Source organism: Arachis hypogaea, chromosome 10 (genome assembly GCF_003086295.3).
Source record: "Arachis hypogaea cultivar Tifrunner chromosome 10, arahy.Tifrunner.gnm2.J5K5, whole genome shotgun sequence".
Taxonomy (NCBI): Eukaryota; Viridiplantae; Streptophyta; class Magnoliopsida; order Fabales; family Fabaceae; genus Arachis; species Arachis hypogaea.
Window position 1 is genome coordinate 17,361,891 of NC_092045.1, and position 6,658 is coordinate 17,368,548.

General features: G+C 36.1%; 1 pseudogene; it reads right to left on the bottom strand.

The window, feature by feature from the left end:
• Positions 1-1,177: 1,177 nt before the first annotated feature.
• Positions 1,178-4,564, bottom strand: LOC112715293 (inositol transporter 1-like; annotated as a pseudogene).
• Between the last annotated feature and the right edge of the window lie 2,094 nt (positions 4,565-6,658).

The window sequence follows — 6,658 nt, forward strand, 5'->3', positions numbered from 1 at the left end:
TCAATTTATTTACGTGAGTGTCCTTTTTGGTTATTATGTAAACCGTGATAGGTAACCACGGTTTTCAATTTATACATAAAATCGTGGGAGGTTGGCACGGTTTACATTTAGGAAACGTTGCACTAAACTGCGACTGCTTACCACGGATTATAAAGAAAAAATGCTACTAGAAACCGTGCTTGGTCACCACGGTTTATGAAGAAAAGCTATGAGCATAAAACCTGGTTGGTTACCACAGTTTATACTTTTTTATTCCTATTTCGCATAACTTTCAATCACTTCGTCTTCTTTGTTATTCCATTCTCTTTTTTCAACTATTTGTCTACTTTTATTAATTTTTATTATACATATTCACGGTTTACATAATAACCAAAAGGACACTCACGTAAACGAATTGAAAATGTTGCATTTGAGTAAATAATCTTCACATCTATTTTAATTGAGTAAATTGCCCTATAAAATATGTATAATAAAAAATATAATTAAACTTAGTGTATAAAAAATATTGAGAATTTTAAATTTATAAAAAAAGGAGAAAAAACTGATGAAGGGACTAATTTGGTGCATGACATTCAATTTCAGGGACTAAAATAAGTCATTTGATGCAAAGTAAAGGACTAATTTGGTGCACATGTAACAATGACATAGTGGATGACACATGGACAAATAGTATTGCGACACGTGGCATAATCTGACACGTGGCAAAATAGCATTGTGACATGTGGCATATATATCCATGTCAGCATGCCACGTGTCGTTGACCGACACATCATCATGATGTGATACATGGCCAAACCATGAGGTGACACGTGTCACTAAAGGTCCACGTCATTAAGCCACGTTAACGCGTCGTTAACGAAAAACGGGTCAGGGACTACTATGGTGCAATTTTTTCAATCTCAGGGACATAATTGGTGCAATTAGAATTTCAGGGACGATTTTGATGCACGGTGTCAATCTCTGGGACCACTATGGGGATTTACTCCAACAAACACACAATGTGTTTATAGGGATTATAAAAGTGTTATTAAAATTAAAGTCATATATTTTTTAATATTTTGATAAATTTTTTTATTTTATTTTTTATATTAAAAGACGTTGTTGAATAATAATGAAGGATTACTTTGATTTTAGCAACATTTTTTAAAACATTGTAACCACTATAACGACCATAATATAGGCAAGATAGCATATGCACCATATATATAAAGCATCGTAGCCAGCAGAGTATAATCACCATAGCATATGCACCACATGCATATGGGCGTGTGAGTGAAGAGGCTAATGCAGAAAATACTAATTCAACTAATATAAGTGCCCTCTGAGAAATGCTTGGGTGGATGAATTGATATATGAACCTAGGAGTGACTTCCCTCCTCAAGAAGTCTTTGTGTGTTTGGATTGGGATTCTTGCCCCAAGCCCTCTCCTTCCATATCACTTCTACTTCATCAAATGTCAATCCCTTGGTCTCTGGAACATACAGAATCACAAACAGAAACGCAACCACCGCTATGCCACCAAGAATCAAGAATGTGGAAGCGATCCCTATACCATCAGCAATGGAGAGGAAGGTCTCTGACACAATCAAGTTAGACACCCAGCAAACAGTAGCCGACATGCCGCCACACACTCCTCTATATTCTTCAGGGTATATCTCCGAGTTCACGGTCCAAGGCACAGGCCCCATTCCTGGTGAGAAAAATCCAATGTAGAGGGCTAAACCCACAACTGCAATCCATCCATACACCTCACTTGAAGATGTTGACTGCTTAAAGAATGCAAGGGCCAATAGGACTACAGATACTATTACTCCTGCTAAGCTGCAAAGAGCCAATTTTTTTCGACCTGCGTGGTCGATGAGGTAAATGCCAAGCACTGTTCCAGCAGCGTTCATGCCGGCAACGATGAGGGACAGCAGTAGAGCCAACTGATTGGCATGGAAGCCTGCCATTTGGACAATTGTTGGGCTGTAGTACATGACTGTATTTATACCTGTGAATTGCTGAAAAAACTGCACAACCATTGGAGCATTCTGTGAGAACAAACTGATGTTGCTTACATTTAAATGCAGAGTCGGAAACTAATGCCAAATAGGGCGGTTTTCTTTTATGAGTTTAAACAAGAAATCACAGCCAACAAATTACACGGCATTTCAGACTGAAACAGGTAATACGAATGAAAGCTGAAATGAAAAGATTTAACACTTAACTCCTAATTTCTTTTATGTACGTCTCAAAACTCAAGTGAAATTAAGTCAACAGAAATCAGAAGATTTAGCACGAGAGATATTCATCAGAAACATTCCCTTATTTCTATTCAATAGAATATCAGCTCCTGAAATGAAAGGTTATAAACACTCATTTCAAACACCATGCAAAAAAAAAAAATCAATTTGATATAATGCCCGTGATGTAAGCAGCAAGCCATGATCACATGACTAGGTAATTTCAAGTACATAATTATGTTTCAGAGCAACCCAAAAAGTTAGAACGAGCCTCTGATTTCCTATGAGCTGCTTTCAAACTTGACGCAGTTTCTAAATAATTCAAAACATGTTTAGCAAAGCAGATTATTCTAGTTAACATATTAAATGGCAAGAGCATTCATGAGTTCATGTATGTCTTTCTACTACAAGAAAATTATGTTTCATTGTTTTGCAAGAATTGTATCCTCATTAACATTTTATTACCAGAAGTCCTCCTCCAACAAGGAAAGCCAATCTGATTTCCTTTGATCGAAAAACATGCCAGAATTTGACATTATTCCTTTTCTGGCGGTCTTGCTCCGATTGAGCTGTGAGGAAATCAACTTCATCCTCTAAGCGAGCAAGATCATAGATCTTAGAAAGCACATCAACTGCTTCATTTTTCCTATTCTGTACATGAAAGCAAAATCTCAAGATGCTTTCCTAAACAAGGAGCTTTCGAAAGTAGCATTTTTAACACAACTCTCAAAGCAATTGTGTACCTTTATAAATAGCCATCTTGGGGATTCGGGAAGAAAGAGCATGCAAACAAACTGAACAACTGCTGGCACACCTGATACTCCGAGCATCCATCGCCATGTTCCTGGAACCTGATCAATGAAGAATGTGAATTAATAGCCAAAAGTAAACATAGCATTTGTAAAATAGCATCACCGATTGGTTCTCATTGATTAAAAGATAACGGCAAAATCACACTAATTACATGTTAGACTTTACACTGATGATCAGCAGGTTAGTTAAATAACTAACTAACAGTTCTAACAGCTCAGCTGCCAGCTGTCTAACTGAACTGAATAACTAATTAACAAACTTCCTAATTTGGCATTTGAATTGCATTTACATTTCATTTAGAATCAGGTAAGTAAATTATGATACCTCTGTAAAAGCAAGGTTGACAAGGTAGGAAAGAAACTGTCCAGCAGTGATCATAAGCACATTTGTGCTTACCAAAGATCCTCTTATTTCAGATGGCGATGCTTCTGCAATGTAGACAGGAGCAGTGACAGAAGCAACACCAACACCCAAGCCAACGAGAAGACGTCCGAGTATGAGAACGTAAGGATCAGGCGCAGCAGCCATGAGAATGGCTCCAAGAGCAAAGATGACGTCAGCAAAGAGGTGGCCTTCTTTCGACCAAAGAAATCGTTCGTCCAACCACCTACCGCTGCTCCAACTATTGCGCCAGCAATTGCCATGCTCACAATTGTTTCCTGAAAACTCCATCAATTAGAGCAACAAGTGGTAACTTGCCAGTAGGCTCGGATTGCTCGTAAATTGAGCGAGTTGAGCCCCTAAAATCACTACAACTTTAGAAGCGAGTCAATTTAGCTATGCTTCTATACCTCCAAGTTAAACAAATTCAGGTCTAGCTATAAATTGACGCATCTCACTAGTTTTTCTTTCTTTAGGTATATGAACTCTCTTTACTATGCAAAATCTCTTCTTTGTTAATTAGCTTCTTTTTTTTTATATCAAGTTAAAAAACTTTAAAAAAACGAGTTAAACAAATTGACCCATCCAATTTATTAACTCGGATGAGTTAAGTGATTTGGCATTTATTTGACTCGTTTAAAATACGTCGTCGTTTTTTCAAATTTTGACTTGTCCCGTCGGCTCGAACTCGCGCGCCCCGCTCATTTATGATACCTCCAGGCTCCAGCAATTAGGATGATTCAATTTCAATTTTCAATGCACGGTTTCTGCATACCGTAGCGTACCTGTAGGAAACTACTGTTTCTGACTTGCTCGAAATCATCTTTGATATAGAGAAGAGCTCCTGATATGACACCAGTGTCGTAACCGAAGAGGAGTCCGCCGATGCCGGCGACGGCAGCGAGCCCGAGAATGAAAGGGTTCTTGAAGAATGACATCTTCCGCTCCGGGTACAAATCAAGGTACCCTGAGCTCCCCGGCGTCGAGTGCATAGTGATCGTCATATTCTCTTTTCTATGAATCACCGCCACCACCACCACCAGCAGATGGTAAAAGCTGAATGATAGTCACAATTTCCCCACAAGTTTTTATTTTTAAGGATCCTCACGAGAATTTCATTTTAGTCCCTCTTTTTTGGAAGGATGATTAATGATTGATTGATTGACCAATCCGCCACGAACACTGGAACACTCTCATTGATACCAAAACAAGGCGGGAGTTACGTGTCCAACTTACTCCCGATTACTCTTTTTTGAATTAGGCCTAGGTGTCATGCTTTAAGAGATCCAAAAATAATATTCAATATCTTGCCAAATTTTTCTGGACAAAAATTAATAGAGGATTGAGATTTTTTAAAGCTTAACTGTGCATTTGTGCATGAAATTATTTGTAAATATTCGAAAATATATATAAATTTTCAATTTATTTATCGTGAATTATAAATATATTGATTTGTTGAAATTTTATTTTATGTTTTTGTCAGAATTAAAATTATAATGGTGCTCTAATATCGATTCTAAAATTAAAAACAAATAAAAAATAAAAAATTTAAATAACAAAAAAGACAAATTTCTAAAGTTCGGTATAAAATAGCCACATATAAACTTAGTTTAGTAAACTTTTTACTCTTCAAAATGTAGCTTATAAAAGTTAACTTTTAAAAGATGGTTTTTTAAAAATTATAACATTTATGTTCGATAAATCAAATTAAAAATAGCTTTCAATAAATACAAGCAAAGCTAAGAATTCGATGGTCCCAAAACATTTGGACCATTAAATGGTCCCAAAACAAAACATGTTTTTTAAGTTTTTTAATAACTGATAAATAGTCCTTATCTAATTTGAATTACAAATTAACCTCATATATTTTATTTAATCATAAAAACTATTTTTTATTTTATAAATTATTATTTTATCATTAATCTATTATGTTTATTAACAATATAAAACAAAAACAATAACGAATTAGATCTTCCATTGATTGTAATAAACTTTTTGACTATTCCAATCGATTAAAAGATTATATTTGATCCGTGACGTTCGTCCAGGACTGTGAAATCGTGTTTCTTTGAAAATCAATCGATTGGATTATCAAAACAATCAATTGAATTTCAGGTTTCCCATAACTCAATCGATTGGACTACAAGTTGTTATCACAAAACAATCGACTGAAAATTGCAAGGCAGCATGGTTTTCGCAAAAATCAATCGATTGAACGATGACTAAAATGTGAGTTTTTAATAATTCAATCGATTGCTTATACTACCCAATCGATTGAATGCTTCAAAACAATCTGAGGTCTCACAATTCAATCGATTGGTTGTGTTACCCAATCGATTGAATTCATCAAAACAATATGGATTTGTCAAATTCAATCGATTGGTTGTGCTACCCAATCGATTGAAAGCTTCAAAGTAACTTGAGGTCTCACAATTCAATCGATTGGTTGTGTTACTCAATCGATTGAAGTTTGTACGTGACTTCCAATTCAATCGATTGGTATGAGAATTCAATCGATTGGGATGTAATGTAAATGTGTTTTTCTCTGCATTCAATCGATTGGTAATGTAATCCAATCGATTGAAATTTGAAATTTGCTATCTATTAAACCCAAACCATGCGTATTCACTCTCTCCCCGTTTTAAAACATCATAACATACACCATTTCTGCACCTCTCTCCTCTCTCTAAAATCCAGAAAGCTTCTCTCTTCTTCTCCAATCTCACCAACATCCACTCCAAACTACATACATATTATTAATCCTCATCTAAATCCTTACAAAACCCACCAAATCAATATCCCCAAAATAGCCAGAAATAAGAACGCCAAAAGAGCTAGGGTTGAGGAAGAAAGCTCTGCTTCCACTAGACTAGTTGCTTTATCACATTACATGGCAAGGTGGCTGCCGTCTCCGAAGGCACTGAACAACTATGTGGAGAAGTTTGAGTCAAGGGCAATTGTTCCTCCCAGGTGCATAACAGCCGAATTCATTCATGATAGACATTATAACTTGGTTTGGAATGCTTTGCAAACACAACACTTGACTAATTTTGTACAAACTAAGGATGATTAGTACCCGCACTTGGTAAGGACTATTTATAGTACTTTAAATTATGTTGTTCCTAAACTTGATGAAGAGGGTGAGAAGGTAATGCTGCTGATCGAGTTTGATTTAGGGTCACGGCATTATAGACTTACTTTGGAACAATTAGCTGAACAATGGAATTTAGTTTATCATG